General features: G+C 36.3%; 1 protein-coding gene and 1 long non-coding RNA gene across 2 annotated transcripts in view; both read left to right on the top strand.

Annotated features, from left to right (window-relative positions):
* The window catches only part of Cdh2 (cadherin 2), a gene marked incomplete at its 5' end in the record, with an annotated part of 209,462 nt that overhangs the window by 90,761 nt on the left and 94,702 nt on the right, over positions 1–23,999 (top strand). The window lies entirely within an intron of this gene.
* LOC125617745 overlaps positions 7–23,999 on the top strand; it is a 31,803-nt gene continuing 7,810 nt past the window's right edge. Inside the window, exons 1-2 of the long non-coding RNA XR_007348845.1 lie at positions 7–9,696; positions 20,632–20,640. This is a non-coding gene — a long non-coding RNA (uncharacterized LOC125617745). The remainder of the gene's footprint in view (positions 9,697–20,631; positions 20,641–23,999) is intronic.

The following is a 23,999-nucleotide window of genomic DNA, read 5'->3' on the forward strand; positions in this document are numbered from 1 at the left end:
TTTTTTTTTTTTTTTTTTTTTTTTTTTCTCTTTTTTCTTTTTTTTGTTGTTGTTGTTTTGGCTTTGCCCTAAAGCTCTTGTCTTTCATCCACCTGCAGGTACATTAATACCAGTACATTTTTGTTTCTCTTGCATATCAGCCCTGCATCCTCATGCTGAGGAATCTGCCATTAATCACTGAAAGTTCCTCAGGTTCTCTGAATCATATTCTGGTAAAGCCATATCAGAGATTTTCAATTTATGTATTAGATATAAAAAGACATTTTTCTCCCTTATATTTCCTCTTTGCTAAAATAATTTTTTTTTTTTTGCTTTCTATTGCTTATATAAGAACAAGCCAGTTTTTAAAGAATCAGTTATGTCCTTATGATCATATTACACATTTTCTCAGCTTAAAAAAAATCTCTTTTCAAAAAGATAAGAGTTTCCATCAGATGTATCACCATGGCAATGCAGGTCTGTAGTTTCAGGAGCATCCTCTTTGACAGAGTTCTCCCCATCTTAAGAACTTGTTATCTTGCCTCTGATATGATAGCAGGACTGGAATTGGGAATTTTTACTACTTTGAACAGTTCCAAAATGTTCTTTCTTTGATTTGCTTTTTTTTTTTTTTAAGTAAGTTTATCCTACAAAGGGAAAAGTATTCAATAGATTTATGAAACAAACCTATGATCTCTTAAAAAGCAGATTGCATCAAGGGAAAGCAAACAGCTATAAAATAACAAATCGCTGGGCAGACCCAAATACATCTGATTGTCTTTTCTCATTCAAGACAGGATGGAAAGCACACAGATTTTCCACTGTGCCTCCATTGTGAAATACTGCTTTTTCCAAATAGTATATGTTTTAAGAATCAATGAAAAATTAAAGAAAGAATAGAAAAAAAATTAAAGATCAAAGATTTTTATAATCAGGAAAGATGGATGTAAAACACTATTGATGACGATAGGGATACTGTTTAACTGCAACATTGAAAAATTCAGCTAAAGACAGGAAGGAATTGTAGGCAATTTGGGTAGCTAAATATTAGGCTGTTTTACTTTTTTATTTAGCAAATATTTGTTGAGCACTTGCTAATTTGTAAGATGCAGAGATAAATAAGAAACATTCCTAAAGGCTTAAGGAACCAAAAAATCCATTAGTAAAACAAGGTAAGCAAATAATTGCAGTCGAAGGTAGGTTCTCCTGATTAGTGTGCACAGAAATGACATTATTAGTGTCGAGGAAAAGTCCTTTTCTGAGTGATCAGGAATTTGATTGTTCAACCCGATGTGAAATAAGCTGCTCTCAATGCAAGTGTGAGCAATGTGGTTCAGATGCATAAAAGACTGGGATTAAGCTGCTGGGGGGAAGGGCATAGAAAGCTTTTGAGATGTGGAAATGCTTTCCTAGGGTCTTGAAACTTAGGTAGTTTCGGTTTTTTTTTTTTCTTTCTTTCTTTTTCTTTTTTAGCTATAGAAGGGCATTTCAGGCAGAAAAATTCCATGTGTGAATGCCTGGGTGCTTGAAAGACAATGTATTGGAAAAGGGGATTTAGTGGGGGAGAATGTGAAAGGTCAAGGAGAGGAAGGTGGGGGACTGGGGTGGGGAGGTAGGGGATGAGGCCTGCAGGTAAGGTCTGGAAGAATTTGCCCTGCCATTCAAAGGAATCTGTGCCTTTATCCTAAAGTCAGAGAACCATTGGCTCCCTTGCCCCAGTATCCCACTTAGTCATCAACTATGGCCTGTACTTTCTAGATTTACCTTTAGTTAAGGGCTAACCCAACACTCTTACCTTCGCCATCTCTAAAGATCAGATACCCCCTTTTTTTTCTCAAGACATTGAGGTTAATGAATCTCCATTTTCATTTATATGAGTACTTTCCAAATTCAGTCTGTACAGTAGTATAGTATTTGCCTAAAACATGATGCTCATCCTGCTGATCTGGAAAGATCTTTGCTTTGGAGAATGGCTTCAGTTAATGTGAAGAGTTCTGAGGCACAAAATGGTTTTGAAAAGCACATCATGAGATTTTTAACTTTGAACCTTTTTTTCATGTCAAACAGAAATGCAAAAGAAAGGTAATAACTCTTGCATGCAAGAAAATTTTGCAAGTAGTCAGAAATATGCTATGAGACAGATGTCTCCTTGTACAAAGTTTACATCCCACTTTGATGTTCTCCCAACAGAGAGTAATCAGCCTTGAACTTGATAACCACGGACTGACTGGCTTTCTTGCTAGAGCTCCGGGTTTGATTTCATGTCTAAAATTTTGACAAGCTTCCACTTCATTAACGAAGGATAAATATTCGTGGCAACCACTGTTCATTTTCTTTTGGAACAAGATAAATATTTTGCAATTTCTTTGTAATTATTTTTTTTTCCTGTTGCTTTTTGGATGATTTCTAGGGTTAAAGAATAATGACATTTCCAGGTTTTCAGACAGCATTAACACGATGTAGTAGTATAATAAGTAAGTCTAATAAGTAAGAAAGTTTGGTGATATCCTTTATTAAAATTTTTCTTTCAATATTGTTTTAATTTCTAATCTGATAGCAACTTCTTTTATATTTTCAATTTGTAGATTCATAAATCTTTATTATAATTCATTCATTGTACTCCAAAGATTATGACTTCAGCTATTGAATCAAACATAATAGTGTGCTTGTTGGATTTTTAGCAGTGAACCCTGTGGCCAGTGTACCAGAAAAAACAATAATTATTTAAAACGGTAAGTTAAAATTAACATGAGTTTGCCTATTTGATGCAAACTAGGTAGCACCCAGATTTTATTCTCATCTTCTACCCATGATGATACTGGTGATTAAGATAATGATGATAATGATAATAAAGGCAAACCTTTATTGAAGGCAAGTGACAGACACCATATCAAGTACTCCCCATGTGTTATGTCACTTAGTTTTCACAGTTCTTTGCTTTTCCATCTATCAGTGATTGGCAAAGTTGTTTGGGTATACTTTTGTAAGAGAGATCTGATAAATTAATCAACACATTTCCTGAATAACAGCATTTCTCAAGCTTGGGAAATGAAAGGTCCTCTTTCATTTAGGAGTTCAATTAGATCACATTAGTGATAAACATGCAAAATATAAAACTAATTAAACCTTCATTATAATATATGTTTCAGAAAGTAATTTTAAACACACACCAAAAACTGAAGTAGACATTAAAATTGGAATTGGAGTGTTAATGTAATGTCATGAGTAATGAAGATTTGTTGAGACTAACATTGTACTGCGATGTTAGTGGGTAACCAGTTTCATATTTTCATGTGTCATATGAGGGCTGAGTTTCCTCCGTGCTTTTCTTATTTATACTTGTTCAACACTTTGTTCATCATGGTATGGCATAATTTGACATTCACTTGACAAGAAATGTCATTTGTTAAGGGTGGACCTGTTAATCCACATTTACATTACTACTTTGCATTTCCTTCTCCATGTGAATACAAGGAGCCATTTACCTGAAAAATTATTCTGTGGATATAAACAGAAAACTAATTTCAAAGGTTTTTTTTTTTGTAGAGAATTTGAAGTTTCAAAGTTCCTTGGTCACATCTCCCTATCTCCCATGTGCTCCTCCACCCCTGAGATACTAATGGAATTGGTACAGTGAAATAACAAGATAATGAAGGGCTAGGCACTGTGTTAAGCTCCTCATATGCATTATCTCATTGAATCTTGCAGCTACCTCAGGAGCTAGATAGTCTTATTCTTCTTTTGCACATAAAGAACCTGGACCTTGGACATTTAAGTTAATCCTTCCTAAGGTCACGTGACTATAATGGAAACTCAAACTGATTTTGAACCCCTGTGTTCTGACTCCAGTACCCTCCCCAGTAGCTTTGATTCCTTTGCCAATCCAATGTATGTGAATAGTATCTGCTTCCTGTGCTCTGGGTACCAGACCAAATGCTTCTCATACATTATAATCCTCGCAACTATCTCAGAAAACAGTGTATGCCTTTAGAAAACTAAGAAAAGCTCAAGGCTACCCTTAACCTAGCACCACCTCCCCCCTCCCCAAAGATTAAAAAAAACATATAAAGCTTCATTACAAGGAATAGTCAGTCTTAAAAGCAGAATTGAAAATACTACCTTCATTTTCTAGAGCTTGATTTATAAATTTTCAAAGAAAAACAATCAACCAAGAGATTGTGTGTTTACATTGATTTAAAAAATAAAAAAAAATCTTTAAAAATGTCATTAGAAAATGTGCCTGTTACAGACTTCAGAGAATGTGAACCTTGACAAAAATATGACATAAATGCCCGGTGAAATGAACTTCTCTACATTAAAAACATTTTTGGTCAGCAAATTTTGTGGCAATCTTATTGATGTAGTAAATATTTCATTTACTAATAGGGCTATTTGGGAGAAGATTTGTTTACACGAGAGAACTGAAGGAAATGTAATCCAAATTACAGGCATAATGATTCTCATTGATGTTCCTGGTGGACCCTCTGGCTTATGTGCATCTATAAAATTATGATTTTTTAAAATACTGTATGTCACCATATAAATAATTTACATGATGCTATTGACAATTTATATACCAATAGCTAAGGCAGTAATTGGGACTCGAGTAAGGGGTTTATGTGTGAGTACACATGAATGTGAATGTAGGTGTACATGAATATTCCTTACCCAAAATGCTTGGGAACCAGAATGTTTCAGATTTTAGAGTTTTTCAAATTTGGAATATTTGCATATATTTTACTGGTTCAGCATCTCCCATCTGAAGATCCCAAATCCTAAATGCTCCAAAAAAAAAACAAAACATAAATATCATGCCAGTGTTAAAAAGTTCTAAAATGTGTTTAAGTGTTTCAGATTTCGGATTTTTAACTGAGGTATGTTCAACCTGTATAAATATGTACACATATGCATATGTATAATCCAGCTAGTGTTCATGTGCTTTTGAATATTGATGGATTTTTTTTTTCATTTTGAATACATGCTACCACTCATTTTCAAATACTGACTTGCATAAAGCAGAAAAGATTGCCTTGTAGGTGAACAACTATTTAAGATCTTTTATCAATTAGTTTTATTTGAAGAATAATTCAGTTTACTAGAAGATATATCATAAAACTCAGAAAGCTGACCTGTGTTTCTCCCATATAAAAGTTTTGTGAAACATTGTTGGTTCTGTTTTTAGTATCTACCATTGGGATATGAGCTTCTAGACTAGTTTATTATTCTCGATTGGTTATTTGACAACTTCTAGATGAAAACAGTGGTTAACAAGAGGGACAGAGTCTCTGACCTGATGGAACTAGAACAACAACCAGCCGCTAATCAGTACGTGATCACAGGTTGTGGTAAAGATGGAGAAGATTCCAGTTGTATCCTTCAAGGTTAAGAAAGACTTTATCAGGTGGGATGAGGGCATCAGTGAGGAAAGAGAGTTACATGCTCGCAGCCATTCTGAAACAAGACAAGTGCAACACTGCCTAAAAGTTGGAAGGCATGTGGCGTGGAGGTCACATAAGGCCAGTGTTGGGGACAGTAGATGATCAGCTTGGGCAGCAAAGGGCTCTCTATATCATTTAAAAGAGATACAACCAAGGAGCCTTGGCACACACCCATACTTCAGAGAGAAGAAAGAGACTGATCAAGAAAAGCCAGAAAGATAGTATTAGTGAGTTATAACCTGAGAGCTAGGGCTTGGAGAAGGGGCCGGCCTTCAAAGCAGAGAGAATAAGTGGGTCAGTGTCAAACATTGCTGTGTCTTTCAAGACAAGCATAGTACAGAATGATTGACTTTGGCAATTAAGGGGTCATTAATGACCTGGTCAAGAACAACACCATTATCTTTATTATGTGTTGAATTTCATGAGGAATCCTATAATAAGAGAAATTTCTTAAACTTAGTTTTCCCCCACCCCCTATTGAATTTGGAACTATTGTAAGCATATTATTATCACCTTTAGCATTACTCCAGCTACTTCAAGGAAACAGGCAATAGATATAGCCTCATCTAGAATATTTAAGTGACAGTATTTATCTCAAGTAGCTTACAACCAAAATTACTTGTGTTGCTGATTAAGAAGATGCATGCCAAGTCATCAGAATGCCAGTAGATTGTTAATTATTTAGCGATAAAATAGGTTTAATTCTTTTCCTGCTTTCTGGCTAATGGGAAGATAAGAGATGGTGAGGGAAGGTCAGAGTCATACAGCCCCAGGAAGGCATATGTCTGTGTCCTGTCCTCAGTGCTGTGATGATGGGTGACAGTGATGGACAGATTGTCCCTCCCACCTGCATTCTCTCTGCTTCTCGCAGTCACTCACTCTTTTCCTCCTTGACTTCCTGCTTCATCTCCAAGGAGCAGAGAGAGAGTGACCTTCCAGGGTGTGCACACCTGCATTTTTGCTTAGTAGCATTTTTAGGCTATCTCTTTTGGAACCAGCACATACATATATTCCCAACTTCTTCCTCTTACTTAAAAGAAGTGGGGAAAAGAGAGAGGAGGAAGGGAGGGAGCAAAAATTGGCAGAAAACCCCTGGAAGAAAATGAGTTTGACAGATTTGTTCAGTTCTGGATTCCTGTCTTCCTGTTTCCTAAATCTGTCAGAAAAAGCTCAGACCCTGCCCCCACAATGAATAAAATCCCTAAGGCCACTGTCTGAAAAGAGGGGAGATACACATCATTTTCTTTCCAAATTATCAGAGGAAGATCCATCCATACAGGCAGAACCAAGACACAAATCATTATCTCCAAATTATTGGTGGGAAATCAAATTAATTCTTGGGGCTTTAAAACTGGGTGGGCTAATGTGGAGGAGAAAAAAATAATAATTGAAAAACAGAATGTCTCCTGAATAATGAATAAGTCAAATCTAGTTGAAATTTAATCCAAATCCTACTACTAATGGATTGCGCTAGGTTCCTGATGTGCGTGTGTTTTCTACCATTTCCTGACATGCTTCCCCATGCAGCCTCCCCATCCCATCTGTACTTGTCTCCTACTACATTTGTCTTGTGATATTTCACTGCTTCTTTATACTTTGCTGTCTGGGATAAGCCATGATCTCTGTGAGGACTGGGACCAGATATACTGCTTCACAGTGCCCAAATTCAGTAGGTATTCCAGAAGATCCCCACATACGTTAGAGAAGTCAAGCTATTTTTTAATTGCAGAGGTTATCTGATCAAGAGAGGGTCCAGACCTGGATTGGAGGCTAGACTAGTGATCTCTTCTTAGATGTTCTGACTGGGCACGGGGCTCTGCATTCTCCCCTTGGCTCTATTTTGGGGCTGGTCAGTGAATAGTCTCAGGCTACAGGAGATGACATGGTGCCATGGAATGAGCTCCTGATTTGGAGTCAGGGACAGCCCACTTTCACATTTTGCCAGTACTCTTAGCAAATTTCACTCATTTCCCCAAGCCTTAGCAGTTAAAATAGGGATAATTATACCTACCTCATGGGGTTGTAATTTGGCTCCAATGAGATAATAACTGTAAAAGCACTTCATAAATTATAAAAGTGGTACTTGTATTTGTGCTTTTAAGATGATAGAACAATAGTTGAAAGGAGTACACTTTCCATGCAACTTTTACTCTTGACAAGGGGCCTCATAGAAAGAGAGGGTAGTTTACAAAGAAGTTTAGCATGTTTTCCTGGCCTGCAGAATTCCAGTCTTTTTAAAAACAGATTCTCAAACTACATCCTAAGTTTTACACCATCTGTGTTCTCCAAAGAAGGATTATCTGTCTGATTGGTCTCCATGATTTCTGTTCTCATCATTCACTTTTGCCTACAAGGCTTCTGGTGGGTATTGATACACTGGAGGTCTTACGGTAGACTTTCACTTTTTTTTTTTTTTTTGACATTATCCTCTTTAGGGAGCTGCTTGAATTCATGGTGTTATATAAGCTAGGAAACAAGTTCCCAAATGCATCATCGAAATAAGTCGTAATGTTGGCACTTAATACAGCGCAGGGCCATTATGGAGGTAACTACACCTGACATATAAAATATGGCCAGTGCCTTCATATGCTTCACATTTGAGTGGGGCCACCCATTGTCTCTAATAACACAAGTATCACATTAGCCTCTGAAAACCCAATGGCCAAGTCCTAAAAAAATCTAAGGTGAGATATCAAGTGCCACTTTTCATTTTCAAGATCTCAGTGTACAGTAAGGTACTCTGGAGAGTGGTGTAAAAGTGAGTTGGTTGTCACTGATACTTGGAATCTGGAAAATAGTTTTTTAAATGGAGCTAGTATTATTAAAAAAAACAGTATACAATGAGGAGGGTAGTTCTTTTAGAAGACAGAAATCCATCTTCCATTGAGTGGGAGTGATATGGAGGTTCATAATAAAATATGTACTTTTTTTTCTACCCAAAGAATAATCATAAAGGCCTTTGGAGATTGTTGTCTCAAAGAAATTTTGAAGAAGCATGTCAAATTCTATGTAAACAAGGCATGGAAAGGTTAGCATTACAGTACAATCAATTTTCCAAAATTAAAAGAAATGCTGTCACATAAAGAGATGTGTGAGACAGTGCAGGGATTTTGAAATAATGTGCATCTCCCCAAGTAAAAAAAATATGTCAAGATTCTTATAATTTCACAGTGGTTCTAATGAATTAATTCTTGTGGTGGTTCTACTGCATATGCTAAACAGAGGTATTGTTAATCTTTTGTCAGTTTTAGTCTTGAATTAAGGGAGAGCTCCAGGATATGTCCCTTGTATAATATGTGACAATGTCATACCTTTCTATTCTCCAAGAATAATGAGAGAGGAGAATAATGATGGTTTATTATATGGTAGGAATTGACTTGTCCTTTTTCTATTTAATCTAGATCTTCATGTTAATAAGTAGATTTGAGATTGAATAGCATAGCTTTCCACCAGCACTAGGCCTATCAGGTTGTGTCAAATTAGTCCCTAGTTAATGAAATATCACGGGATCTGGTTCACCATGATGAGTTAGCTCCTGGCTCTGCAGCTCTTTAGCCAAAGGGCATTTCTTGTCAGCCTTCTGAAGACCATGCTTACTCTTAAATCTGCTAGTACTGATTGATGGTAGTTAATGTTATTACCTTCATGTATGAACATCAGGTGTCATGATCTCGCCACAAGGCTTAATGGCTATTTTGGTCTTGCTGTTAACATTTCCACTTTTAATACCGAGTGCCTGAATTATCTGCTATGTGAGTAAATTCAGTTTATTTTTAATTTGTTGATAAGTTTTATACTAGGTAGGAAAATTTATCTGTGTGTTCCTGCTTAGAATGTTCAAAGCAGACTTGATAGTGGTGTTCTGAGTGTTTGTGTGTGTGTTTGTTGGTTTAAACTTGGATGCACTTTTGAAGTGCATACTGACTACTTAGGACTGGACTATCTAGAACACTGTTTGTACTTATAAATAACCATTGTGCTTGTTCATAAAGTTGAGAGCGTATAACATTAGCAGCTCTGATACTTTTTATTTTCTCTCTTATTCTTCATTTTCAAAGTTTAAAATGTTTTTTGAAATGGTTAGGGATCAGAGATCTGCTTCAGGAGGCTGACCTGTATGGAATCATCAGTGGGCTCCTTGGCCCTGTTTCTGGATGAATGTAGCCATCATGTTCTTTTATAGAAATTGTAGGGAGGAGAGAGGAATCAGGACATTCGCTTTTCTGTTTCTCATCCTGTGGCATGACTTTAGACTACTGGTTACTATGCCAAATCTGGGGTTTTATTTCACTCTGTTTGGATAATTCTTCACATTACATTGTGAACATTAATTTCTAGATTTCTAAAATTTTTAAACTCCAATAATCTTACATTTCATCACAAATAGAGAACCTGTCATTTTATAAATGAGAAAATTGAGTCATAAAATGGTAGACCTTTCATGTGGATATAAACAGTTGACTCTTAGGGACAATTAATACTTTTGACCACAACTTTGGAATAGAAAGTAAATCACTTGACTCTGGGGAGAAAGAGTGCTTTATAGGACTTGATAGGCAAATATCTTTAGTGAAGAATGTAAAACTACATAAGAAATATTGTTTTAAAAAGGAAGTCAATTAGAAACAACCAGAATGTCCATTCACTGATACATGGGTGCATAACATGTGGCATAGCCATTCAATGGAATATTATTTAACTGTAAAAATGAAGTACTGACTTATCAGTGCTGATCGTACTCCCCAAAGACAGAGTTCTGAATGTTATAATCCCCAATGCTTAAGATCTGAAAAATCAAAATTCCTAAAGTGTAAAATCTCCAAATCATAATCTCAAATAAAAAAATACTAAAATATCTAAAAGCTCACATTCTGCAAATCATAATCCTAAAGATTCAAATTCCAAATGTTGAAAGACCAAGGGCCAAACATCATAATCTCCCTGCCTCCAGGGAGAGGCCACATAAGAGGGGTAGGGAGGGATCATCTACATGATCCAGCAACAATGAAAACTTGAGTTTCAAATTGTATCAGTTGACTTCATTGACATTCCTTCTAACCAATTAAATTTCAGGAGCTTTTGATGAATTGTGCACTGGAAAGTTTGGTGAGTGTCTTTCTACACCATTCTTCCCTTTTCCTGTCCCTCCTCCTTACCCCTCAGTCTTCATCCTCTACTCCACTGATTTCTTTTCTATTTTCATGGGATCTCACGTAAAACTATAATACACTATTAAAAAAAACTAATAAAACATAAACAGAGAAAGATCGGTAAAGTAGAGGAAAGGGAACAGAAGAGGGAGGAAGAAGGAGCAAAAGGTAAAGTACTGGGGACTGAATTGGAGCAAATTATATTTCATGCTTGTATAATGATGTCAAAATGAGCCCCAATATTATGTATATCTATAACGAACTAACAAAGAAAAAAAGACTACTACACCCCCCCTCCCCCAAGAGCTGCATTTGCCTGCAGCGGCCAGTGAAATCATTAACTTGCTGGAAAATAATTATGTACAAAGTGGGATGAGTAGACAGAACAGAGTTGCTGCTTAATCGCCACTATTATTTCTGCCAAATTTGTGGTCTGTGTATGAGCGTGTGCAGAATGGATTTTCCCATACCCAATACAATATAAAAGTATGGCATAGAAGATGGGAAAATTGCATAGGCAATGCTCATGTCAAGTAGAATGTCAACATATTCTTCAAGAAGAGCCATGCCCTACAAAAACCTAAACACAGAGCAGCTATTCATCTTGATACAAGACTCCAAAGTGGTCGTGACAGTTGGCCAGGTCTGAGGGACAACCACCATGCAGTTGTCTATCTCTGCAATACACCTTCCACAAGTCAGTATTGCATTGTTGTTGTTGTTTTTTTAAAAAATTTTTTTAGTTGTTGATGACCTTTATTTTACTTATTTATATGTGGTGTTGAGAATCAAACCAGTGCCTCAAACATGCTAGGCAAGCGCTCTTCCACTGAGCCACAACTTCAGCCATCAGCATTGCATTTTACAGTTAGTTCACTGTTAAGTATTTCATCTTTGCATTATTTCTAATACTGGAAGTATGAATTGTGTAAAGACTTAGTTCTAATTTGTTTTATGCATTTTCTTGCAAATTTGACACCAAAAAAATTACATTATCACAATATCAACTTTGTTTATAAGCTTTGTGCTTGTCCATGAAAACATTGAGACTTCCTCAATGAGGGAAGACAGGTTTTTTTTGTACTACTGTACTTTTGAAAGATAACATTGCTTCAGATCTTGACTCTTTGGACAACTGCATGTGTGGTAGTGATCCATCACAATTTTTGTTTGTTCTTTGCAGTACTGAGGATTGAATGACTGGGCTACGTCCCCAGCCATTTTTATTTTTTATTTTGAGACAGTCCAGGCCTTGAATTTACAGTCCTCCTGGAAAGAAAGGTGGGCACCATTGTGCGGAGTGATATCTCATTGTTTGAACCATCTCATCAAAAGACTTGTGTTGCCTGTGATGTATTTCAGGTGACTGTGGTTATAAAGCTGGATGCAGATAGTTACCAACCATGGTGACTACACATTTATGCATTTGGCTTTAGAATTTCTTTCTCTTTTTTTTGTACTAAGGACTAAACATAGGGGTAATTAACCACCACACCACATTCCCAGCCCTTTTTATTTTTTTTATTTTGAGACAGGGTCTTGCTAAGTTGCATAGGACCTCGATAAGTTGTTGAGGCTGGCTTTGAACTTGCAATCTTCCTCCCTCAGCCTCCAGAGCAGTTGGGATTACAGGCATGTTCCACCATGCCTGGCTATGAACTATTTTCTTACAGAAATGGTTTGTTTTCTCTTAACTGTTATACCCATCAAGAATTATTCTCAAAGACATGTGAGTGTCTTTAGTATACCAGATTGTTTATATTTGCAAAAATAGGTTTGTCATTGTAGCTTTTTTATTGTATAAGATGGTCTATCGCCTATTCTGTGATATGTTTACTTCTCGATTAAAAATCCTTTAAAAATATACATAAACATATATTTAAATAATTTTTAAATCATTTTCCCAGAATTATACTTTTGTGATTTTTTTCATCTTTCAGAATTTTAAATTTCAGAGACCTTGATTTTTTCTGATTTCAACATTTGGGATTGTGGTGTCTTTCAAGATTATAGCCCCAAATAACTAATACATGTGCTAAGTGGATGAACCTTGAAAATATTATGCTAAGTGAAACAAGCCAGTAGCAAAAGACCACGTGTTGTATGATTTCATTTGTATGAAATATCTGGAGCAGTTAAATCTATAGATAGAAAATAGTTTATTAGTTGGCTAGAGTCTGTTGGTGGGGATTGGGATAGACGGGTACCAGGAGAAGGGTTATGGCTATTAGGCAGGCCCTATTTCTTTCAAGGTAAAGAAAATATTCTAAAATTGTGGCAATATGTGCAACTGTGAAAGGCACTGGATTGTGTAATTGAAATGGGTGAATTTTATGATATGTGAATTATGTCTCAATGGTTAAATTAAAAATTAGTCAATGACATTAGAAAATAGACCAAAAAAGCCACAATATACCCATTCCACAATTAATATGAGTATACACATCTTTGCTTTAAGATTTTTGTGAAGATTTTATGAGTTGCTGATTTTTACCACTACCAGGAAGTATATAAATCCCAACAATCTGTTAGTGTCTTTGTAGAGTTTGTTTCCCCCTCCATTTTATGAAGTTTTATTATTTTAGGTTCATTTGTTTACGAGGAGAAAGATCCAAGCAGAAAACTAAATTTCTAGCATGTTCTTTTTTTATGACTTTTATTTTGAGTTTTTACTTCAGATTTACTTTTGGTTTTTATGTTGTCTGAGTTTTGCCAGGTTTTTCACATTGGAGGAGTATACCCATAAATGCTGGAAGAGTGGAGACTTGTTCTGAATGCTAAATGTGCTCATATTGTGGATTTGAAATTCTGACAATAAACATTTTTGTAATTTACAGATTAAAATTTCTTTCTGTCCAATTCACTGGTAAAACTTATCCTTTCTACAATTCGGATTCTGCTTGACTATAATAGAAATCATTATTCAAACAGTGGAGTACTACCAGCTTTTCAATGGCATCTAAACCAAAGAGAATTAGTAAAATGGTTTTAATTACATGCTTGTCTGTTTGATAGGCAGTAAGAAAGGAGAGTTTTGCCTTTGAAAAGTGAAAAGGGGTCTATTTGGAGAAGGGGGTTGTCAATACAATTCCATGCATTCCTATCAAGAATTATTCTCAAAATTCTTAATGCATTAAACATAAGAACCTTTGTTCGAACTCTTGTGCTAAAGGTGGCAACCTTAAAAATCTAAAAATACTCTATTGGAAACCCAAGTTGTGTTTTAATAATGTAAAATCGGTGTTTCTCCTTATAAAATATCTGAGTTTTGAAGTTCATCTGTAATTAATTTTGAAGGTAATGGTATGTTATATTTAATACTCGACTGGTTTGGCTAATCTTTTCTTTTTCCTGCAAGTAATATGCCCTCCAGTTGGGTCCAGTTGAGTTAATTTTTCAGTTTGACTTTCACAATAACTTTAAAAGCCGGTAGTGAGATACTTTTTAAATGGTTGTTATCAGAGAGATTTGTGCTATAAATTGACATTCATGTCCCAAAACATAGCAAACTCTTGACTATTTGCTAAACAAATAGAGAAAGCTAAGGAATGTAGGCTGTGCCTATCCTTAACTGGGAAGGCCCCAGGATGCTTTCTTTGTCCTGTTCGGTGCATGTCCTGGTGGATAATCATCAAAGCCAGCAAGAATGCAATTTAATTTTGTGATCTCTGAACCTCTCTTATTTAAGCTTAGCATTACCTATATACAAAAGAAGAGCAGAGATTGTCCTGTTTCCTGAATCAGTAATCACCTCCTAACCAAGGGGACTACTCAGATCTTTCTGTACCTCCCAGACATCCTTGGTTATGATCTTCTGCAGAATTTAATATTGAAGAATTAGACAGGATGATGATAATGATGACAACCGAGCAGAACAGAATGATGTCATGTTATTCATAATGTCAGTACCCTAGGCAAACAAGAAACCAATTCTACAGCTAGTGACCATGGATTTCCTTGCAAGTGGACAATGACTGGATTATCAGTGCAGCCGCATTCTTGGCACTTGAGCCAGTGTCTGAGAATGTCGAAGAGAAATCCCTCTTCCATATTAGGAGATTCGGAATATATAGTTGAAAATAGCAGTGCTTTTGAAAGAACCCTCCACTACAATTGCACTAGAATGCATTCTTTCTAGTGTATAATAACCCAAGTATCTTTTTTGATATCTCTGGTAATTAAATTTCTCTTGGATATTGGTTAAATTAGCCTACCACCCACATCTGGAATTTGTAGTCAAGTTGTGAAGCGTGAGAGTGTTGGGACCCTGGCTTAGATCTTGTCACCTCTGTGAATAAAGCAGTGTCAACCGAGAGATAAAACTCCTTGGTGATTGTGCTTCTGGCTCAGCTCCTAAGAGTTTTTTTTGTTTGTTTGTTTGTTTTTTTAATAAGAAAGATCAGAGTGTTGATGTGAGCTACAAGTTGCAGTGGGCGCAGTGAATTCATAGTTTTTTAGTAGCCACTGAGCATAGCACCTGAGTTGTAGTACAGCTTCATTTGGGTCATCCCTGGGTATGGGAAATCTTCCTTCTGGGGAAGGAAGTCAGCTGAAAATTCATGTTCTTGGAGAGGACAAGCTGAGAGAGTAGGAGAGAGCAGAGGCAAGTTTATAGTTAAGCTAAGGAAGGTCAAGGTCCCAGGGATCCTTGTTCCCAGGCCCTGAGTAATGGAGTTTGCTGGGAGTTACTTTAGAGCATCTTCAGAGGAGAATAGAAGCCATCTTGTGATTCAGAGACTTTTCTGGCAAATGACCTAAAGAGATCTAGAAGAAAAGGACCCGAATCTCTCCAAGTTTTCAGTGACTTGGATGATAGCTCATTTGTTAAGTAGAAATAATTTGCTTTATTTTATATTTGGTACTTCTGTGAAATAGGGCTCTAGGTTTGGTTTTGTTTTTCTTTTCCTTCAAACACCCCAGAACTGGAGATAGTAGCCAGCTCCATCAATCCCTTCCTCTCTGTTTTAGTCTGAGTATTTTCTTTCTTCACTTACTTTTTTTCTTTCTCCAGCCTCCTGTTTCCTTCTTAGGCATACCCTAGTGTATCTCCACATGCTCTGGCAGGAAAAAAATTAAGTTTAGAAGCCAGTGAAAGAAAAGAGACAAGAAAACTCTCCTAATTTCCAGGGGTTGCTTTCATCCAGTGGCCATATTTGGAACAGCAAAGGAGAAAAACTCCCTTCGCCCTCACTCCACCATCCTTTATAGTTTCCAGAGATTTCCAGATGTTTCTCATCCAGACATGTCTGGAGAAATAAATGAGGGACAGCATATATTTTAACATGTCTTGGTTGTTAGCGCCTCTCAGGCAGGCAGTAAATATTATATTACCTTTTCCTGTGCTTAAGTCGATCTTAATGATAGAATAAATTGGGCCTGGTTATGTGCAGTATACTTTGCTCCTGGTGATTTTTTCCAATTGTAGAACAGAGAGGGTAACCAATAAGAATAGGAAGCTCCTTTAGGAAGAAAATGGGAGAAAAGCCCATTACTCCTTTCTGAAGCAGGAAAGAGGATACTTTTGTCTACAAATCCCAGGGCTGTGGAGCTTCAAGGGTGTGAAGTTTGGCATCCACAGTTCTGCTGTCAGTCTCATCCTAGCTAGTAAATGTGTCTCTGCAGACACCCTGCTGCTGATCATTACTGGGTTCAGGCTTTACTTTATGGCTTCCTGGAGCTGGAGGCCTCCTGCTGACATTTGGTTTTGCATGTAGATTAGAAAGGAGTCCCTGTGAAAAGTTTTTATGAGGATGTGTTAATGATGCTTTAGTGCTCTTTACAATGGGTTAGAGATCTGCTAAAGGAGTGACTGTGTGCCCCCATAAATAAATTGCCAGAATTCCCCATTTTCCCCTGCTCCAGATAAGAAAGATGGCCACAGTCTGCACTGAGCAGTAATGTCAAAGACCCTTCACTTCCCAGATCCCTCAGCGAATGTGTTCTGTATCTTCCTTTAGTCAACCTGCTTATACTGTTGGTGGAAGTCAAATTGGTTGTTGATGTCCCTGCCCACTTTGGCATTTATTATTATTATTATTATTATTATTATTATTATTATTATTATTATTTATATATGACAGTGTAAAACAGTACAATTCTTATTCCACATCTAGAGCACAATTTTTCATATCTCTGGTTTTATACAAAGTATATTTATATCAACTTGTGTCATCACATTCCACCATCATTTCTAACCCCATATCCCCTTCCTTCCCCTCCAATCCCTCTACCCTCTAGTCCTCCCATGCTCCCCCTCCTTACCTCACTATGAATCAGCCTCCTTATATCAGAGAAAATATTCACCATTTGGTTTTTTGGGGATTGGCTAATTTCACTTAGCCCACTTTGGCTTTTTTTTAAGACTCCAAATGGTAAATATTGTTTAGTAGTAATGAAATGTTCAGTAATATAGTTATGATTCAAGATGTGAGAAAAGGAATATAAACATTGTTGTCATCCTATAATAGTTTTGGGGTGTGTGATTTTTTTCCCCAAATAGATTTTAAGGAAACAAATAGGATTTTACAATGCTATATGCTTTCAAAAATTCACCAAAACAATGACTTAAGAGGGTGTACACTGTTGCTTAAATCTTCTATTTAAATAGCAGCTTTTAATGCACTGATTATTTTTATGATATTATAATGTAGTCTTTATAATATAGTCTTAAGAATTTGGACTCCTGTAAGGCTTTTATGAAATGTGACTTCCTCGATTGGTGATTTCCTCATTTTATTTTCTTTCTTTTTAAATATTTTTAGTTGTAGATGGACACAACACCTTTATTTTATTTATTTATTTTTATGTCCTGCAAACCCAGGGCCTCCCACTTGCCACGCAAGTGCTCTATCACTTTGCTACAGACCCAGCCCCTTATTTCATTTCCCTTGATGTTGTGTCATTAAAATTTGGAAGGTTTTCATATATGCAACCCATGATTTCATGTTAATCTGATTGATATTTGAATCATGAGTTCAGTTGCACAATGTGGATTTCTTGATTTACAGTATTAGACTGTTGTAAACTTGATTTCATTATAAGAAAGCCTGGGAATAATAAGAGTCTTCATCTGTAGTACGCTATAACAAAAATGAAGACAGGAAAAACTGAGGCTCTATTATTGACTCAAGTTGAATATTTTAGATTATTAGTTGTGGTTAATTAGTTTGAAAAGTTGTTTTGTTGTTTTGTTTTGTTTTTCCTGATGGACAGGTTGAGAGAGGCTTTTATTTAGTGAACACATGGATGAATATTTTCCAGTAGTCTGTCTTATTGCATTATATCCTCTTCCTTTTGAAATACTTTTAGCCACTTTTTAATTTTTAAAGAATAGTTGAATGGCTAGTAAAAATACTAGACATCTCAGAAGATTACTGTGAAAAAAAAATCTGTTCACTGCTGCTGTTTATAAAATTCAGGGACCCAGAGAGGCCAAATGACTATGACTGGTTGAATACACTGTGGTCCATCTACCTAAGAAGGTGCTTTGTGAGTCACTGTCAAAGTATGCTATGCAGAGATCTCCAGCATGAAAGCACAGCAGAGGGTAATGCATTTAATATTCAGTTATTGCTTTATCTGACTTTGGAATTTTATAGATTTGACTTTGGAAATAAGCATATTTTTACACAAGTATAAAATGGTTACTACAAATGAAATAAATAAACCTCTTTGTATATCTAGTTGCAGGTATGCCCAATCACAGAGAAGAATCTTACCAAATGCTGTTAAGACTCAGAATGTGATTATATATCCTTAGTGGGATGTATTCTGAGGTTAAAAGAAAAAAAGGAAAAAAAATCTTAAGCTTTCTCATGGTCATGTTTGATGGTGGTGCTAGTCTTGGAAATTGAGTGTGTGTGTGTGTGTGTGTGTGTGTGTGTGTGTGTGTGCGCGCGCGCATAGTGGCATGAAGCAAGCAAATAAATGGTTTTTGGCAGGAAGAAAGAAAGTAGAAATGTAAGACAAGTGTGATTAAGTAAAAATGCTGAAATTCTGAACAAGAAATATCAAAATGACTCTATTTAAAGAAATAACAATTGAAAAGATATAACATTTGAAGATAACTGAAAACAATGGCCATACAAATAGCAGTGAATATTCTATACTGTTTCACTAGAAGGAGAAGAGGGCTTTTTGAGATGTAGTGAGTTCAGGTCTAGAGCAAAAAGTGCATAAGATCCCATTTTGCCAGGTAGCAAGGGACTGCCAACAACCACTATCTGTGTCAGAGGGGTCACAAGGCCAAGCCAAAGTCCGCATGAACAGAATTAAAAACTGCAGTGTGGAAAGGCAGGGGTGCCCTACCTGATTTTGGTCACTGTTTTAAAAATTATCAAAGGGAAAGAACTAAGTATTTGCTTTTTTTTTTTCTGTAAAGACTGTATTTCAAGATAATCATACAGATAGGCAAATTCCTCAGAAGTATTGCAGCCAATGAGCCAAAAAAGAATTATAGAAATTGATTGTCACCATTTTGCATCTCATTGAAATAGTAGATCTGAGCAGTGATCACCAATGACTGAAAAACAGTCAGTCTGTTACCATGTCCTTGTGAGGGAAATGCACATGTCTTTCAACTTCTTTGCCAAAAAAGGAGGAAGAAGAAGGGAAGGAGAAGAAATAATAATTATAATGTTTTTTTTCTTTTTTTTTTATTGTTGGTTGTTCAAAACATTACATAGTTCTTGATATATCATCTTTCACACTTTGCTTCAAGTGGGTTATGAACTCCCATTTTTAGCCCATATACAGATTGCAGAATCACATCAATTACACATCCATTGATTTACATATTGCCATACTAGTGTCTGTTGTATTCTGCTACCTTTCCTATCCTCTACTATCCCCCCTCCCCTCCCCTCCCCACCCCTCTTCTCTCTCTACCCCCTCTACTGACCTTCATTTCTCCCCCTTGTATTATTTTTCCCTTTCCCCTCATCATAGAATTTGCAGGGAAATGGATGGCACTAGAGCAGATTATGCTAAGTGAAGCTAGCCAATCCCTAAAAAACAAATGCCAAATGTCTTCTTTGATATAAGGAGAGTAACTAAGAACAGAGTAGGGACGAAGATCATGAGAAGAAGATTAACATTAAACAGAGATGAGAGGTGGGAGGGAAAGGGAGAGAAAAGGGAAATTGCATGGAAATGGAAGGAGACCCTCAGGGTTATACAAAAGAATAATTATAATTTGAGACGGATCAAGCTTCTAGTTCTGTCAGCTTACAAGAATTCCAGTCAGCAAACTAGATCTTAGTTAAATGCTAAAGAAAAAGGGGTCCAGTTTCTTAAATAAAAATTTGAAAGGAAGAGGAGACAGAGCATTCACAGATTAAAGGAGACCATGTTCATTGGCTTTTTGTTACTATGATACAAACCTGAAAGAATGAACTTATAAAGAAAAAACTTTTATTTGGGCTCACGGTTTTGGAGTTTTGAGTCCAGTCCATGGTTGATTGGCCCTGTGGCTTGGGGGCCTGTGGTGAGAATGTACATCATGGTGGGAACCTGTAAGCAGAAGAGAGAAAGAGTGAGAATGGGGTCCCATAATCCCTTTGAAGAGGACATCCCAAGTGACCTAAAGACCTCCCTCTAAGCTCCACCTCTTAGAGTTTCCGTTACCACCCAATACCAATAAGAGGGAACCTTTAATACATGGGCGTTTGGGGAACATTGAAGATCTAAACTATAGCAGAGACAAATCAACCAATCTCATTGCAATCTGACTCAAATAAATGTGTATGTGTATTTTTATGAAATGTATATATGCATTTATGTACATAGGTGATGGAAATAATGATATTTGATAATTTTAATGAATTATAGTTTCTTGTTTGGGTATGATAGATATCATCTTTAAAAATATCTTTTAAAGTGTTTAAAACTTAGCTTTAAAATAAATAAGGTTGTACTTAGTAACTGGTTATGGGTGAAGTCAGTGAGGAGTTTTTAGATTGATTTTCTTCAGTGTCCCGTTATTTCTTGGCTAGCTGGGCTACCATAACACAACACCTCAGGCTGGGAGGCTCACAGGACAGAAATGCATTTCCTCACAGTTCTAGAGACCGGAAGTCACTCCAAGGTGTCGGGAGGCATCTTTCTTTGCCGTTCTTCTAGATGTGTCCTCATGTGGTGTTTCCTTTGTGCACAAGCCCGTCTGTGTCTTTCTTTAAAGGCAATATGTGAATACATTGTTACTCCTAACTATTGTATCGATGAGGTCCTCTGAGTTAAGACTTCAAGTGCGTATGAATTGTAGGGGGAAATAATTCAACCCACAATATGTGAAATATAATTTTTTGATTGACTGGAAGAGGAAAAATTAATGTTTTAAATTTCAAGAAGGAAGTCCGGGAGTTTCAGTGAGTTCCTTCTTGATGTTGAGCAGTTGAATTGCACCCAGAAAAAATTTCTGGCCTCTTTGTCAGGACATATGTTTTCACTTTCAGGCCTTTGGCAGTTTCTGCTTTGTTCCCAGGCTGCTTGGCTTCTCTGTTCCTTAGCACGGATACTTTGATTGCATTTGCAACACTGAAGTTAAAGCATCATTTTATGACTTTGAAACATTTCTCTGCAGTCTTTGAAATTTCTCTCTCTTTCCAAACAGATATGAAAAAGACCTTGTAGAGGAACAAACTATTAGTTTATATTAGCTGTCCATTTAGCTCAAGTTCAAGAAAGGAAATACGTCAGAGCTTACTTCTGTGTACTTCATAATGACAAACTTTAAATTTAGTTTTGCATTTGCTCTTATTATAGCTTAAAAATAAACTAAAATTCAGTGCCTGGTGCAGTGGTGTACACCTGTAATCCTAACAGCTCAGGAAGTTGAGGTATGGAGGATTTTGAGTTCAAAGCCAGCGTCAGCAACTTAGAGAGGCCTACTACCAAAAAATAAAATAAAATTCAAATAATGGTTTCTCTCCCTTTGTCTATTTAATTATAAGTTTGATATGCATAAAATATCATGTCTTCTTTCCTTACAAATCATACCTTCCTTACAAATTACTTACCATCTACTTTTTTTTTCATTTTTTAATTTTTTTCTTTTGGAAAAATATAGAGCTGGGAAACATGAATGATTTTCCTTGTAAAACATATTTTGGTGAGGCTGGGGTTGTAGCTCAGTGGTACAGCACTTGCCTAGCATATGTGAGGCAATGGATTCGATCCTCAGCACCACATAAAAAATACATAAATAAAATAAAGGTGTATAACTAAAACATTTTAAAATTTTTTTGGTAAGTGATTATTATTAATCCTGTTATGGCTTTAATGGCATTGTGTTTCTCGGAAGAAAGTGTTCACATTTTTAGAAATGCATGTCGATGGGATGGATTTGCTTTAAAATACGTAAGGAACTATAACAAGAGGGGCAGATGAAACATATGTGGCAAAATTCTGATAATTGTCCAACCTGGGTGATTAGTCTGAGGTACTGTTGTCTTTTGGTGTATTTTGTAATCATTCCCACTAAAAACTAATACAGTGACGTAACTGTCAGTACTACATAGTGATTTTGTGGGAAGAGATGTAATAGCAAACATTTACCACATTCAGGAGGTTGAGTCACATAGTTTCCCTACGGAGATAGAGGTATTCCTAACAGTTCTGGGAAATGTATTTCGAAACAGTTTGTTTCTAGATGAGGGCAGTCTTACAACTGGTAACAGGCATTTATTGAGTATGATCCATTTGCATAAATGATCCAATTACTTAATTTTTATCAAAAATGTTGGTGCTTAGTTTTTACAAGCTAGTTATTCCTAATAGGGGTAAAAATGATTCTGATATATTCTGTCATCTTAAATTTTTATATATTTTTCATTATATATTGCATTTCTCAGGATGAGCAGGCACTTTTAGTTGTGAGTCTAATATTACCGTAGAGATAACATCATCCTATTAATTATGCAGGGGTTATTAGTGTCTTTGTTATTTTCCCAAGGTCATTGTTACTCCTGATTATTATATCTAGTTTGTGGTTTTGTCCCATCTTAAGTTTGGGAAGAACTTTTGCCTAATATCATTTTAGATTCCACTATAGAAGAGAGATAGCTCAACCATCCTAAGGTTTAGGAAATATGTCTGATAAAAACTTGTGTGAGCAACAGTTAGTTCTTAGTATGGATTCATTAGGAATATGCCTGTCTAGGGAAATGTGTGTTAAAAAAAAAAAAAAAGTTTTCCTTTGTGTAGTCCATATCAGGACTGAATCATCTTAATGATCACAGATGAAAAGAAATAAATTCTTTTACAAGAATCTCTTGAGCCAAAACTTATGACTGTCCTAGGAATTTTCTAGGCAGCACTTCTCCTTTGCAAGAAGAGAGCTTTCAGGTCTCCCCAGAGGTCTCTCCTTGTCAAGTGGACCATCTGGGGGTGGGAATGGGAGAGCTATTTCAGTACTAGATGAGTCCCCGCAGATCAACAAAAGTGAAAAAGACATGATATCTCTTCTATGAAGCCCGCTTCTTCCATCTTTTAAGCATTTTTAAATAGATTTTTTAAAAAAAAAAACCCTACTGAAACAATGTAAGTATTAAGGAAGCGCATTTCTGAAACCTAGAGTCGCAGCCTCTTAGCTCTGGGATTTGAGATAAGTTACTGAGAATCTCGATTTCCTCATATGGAAAGGAGGATGATATTTGCATTACAGGAATTGTTTTTAACAATCTATTAAATAAAGTGACTACTTTGCCTGAGACATATTATTGAATAAATTTAAGCTACTTATATAGATGTAGAAAAGTCAGGAGTACAACTGAGAAGGTCCAACTGAATTAAAACTTATAACTAAATTATATGCTGTCATCAATATGGAAACGTCTGTATTTTAGTCTTGCTTTACACCATGTACTTAATGTGTAGGCAATATTTATGAGGCTATAGTAATTTTATCACTATTTATATTGGTATCTTAGCTGTTGCCACAATGATGCTCTATAACAAATCACTCCAAAACTTCATGGCTGTGAGTAATTATCACTATATTTGCTTCTGCATGTGTGGGCTGAGTGGGGCCCAGCTGACCTCAGCTGAGCTTAGCTCAAGATGCAGAATCAGTCTACATAGGCTCCACATGGCTTCCTCCTGTTAAACTCAGGGGTAGGCAGCCCATATGCCTTTGCATTGTGATACCATCCTCTAAGAAGACCAGCCCCACAGCAGAGCACATCTCAGGCCTTTCCTTATGTCATATCCACTCCCACCCCAGGAGCCAAATCAAGATATGTTGACAGCCTGATAGCCTGGAATGAGAACGTATGTTCTATTCATAGCAGGAGGAAGAGGATAGTGAGTATTTATTTGCTGTATAATAATTCAACCTGTTGAAATGATTCTCACCATCATGATTATTACTAATTGCATTCAGGCTACATTGTTTCAAATGTTTCTTTTTCACTTTTTTTTTCAAATTTGCCTCCCT

The sequence above is a fragment of the Marmota marmota genome, unplaced genomic scaffold (assembly GCF_001458135.2).
Source record: "Marmota marmota marmota unplaced genomic scaffold, marMar, whole genome shotgun sequence".
NCBI lineage: Eukaryota > Metazoa > Chordata > Mammalia > Rodentia > Sciuridae > Marmota > Marmota marmota.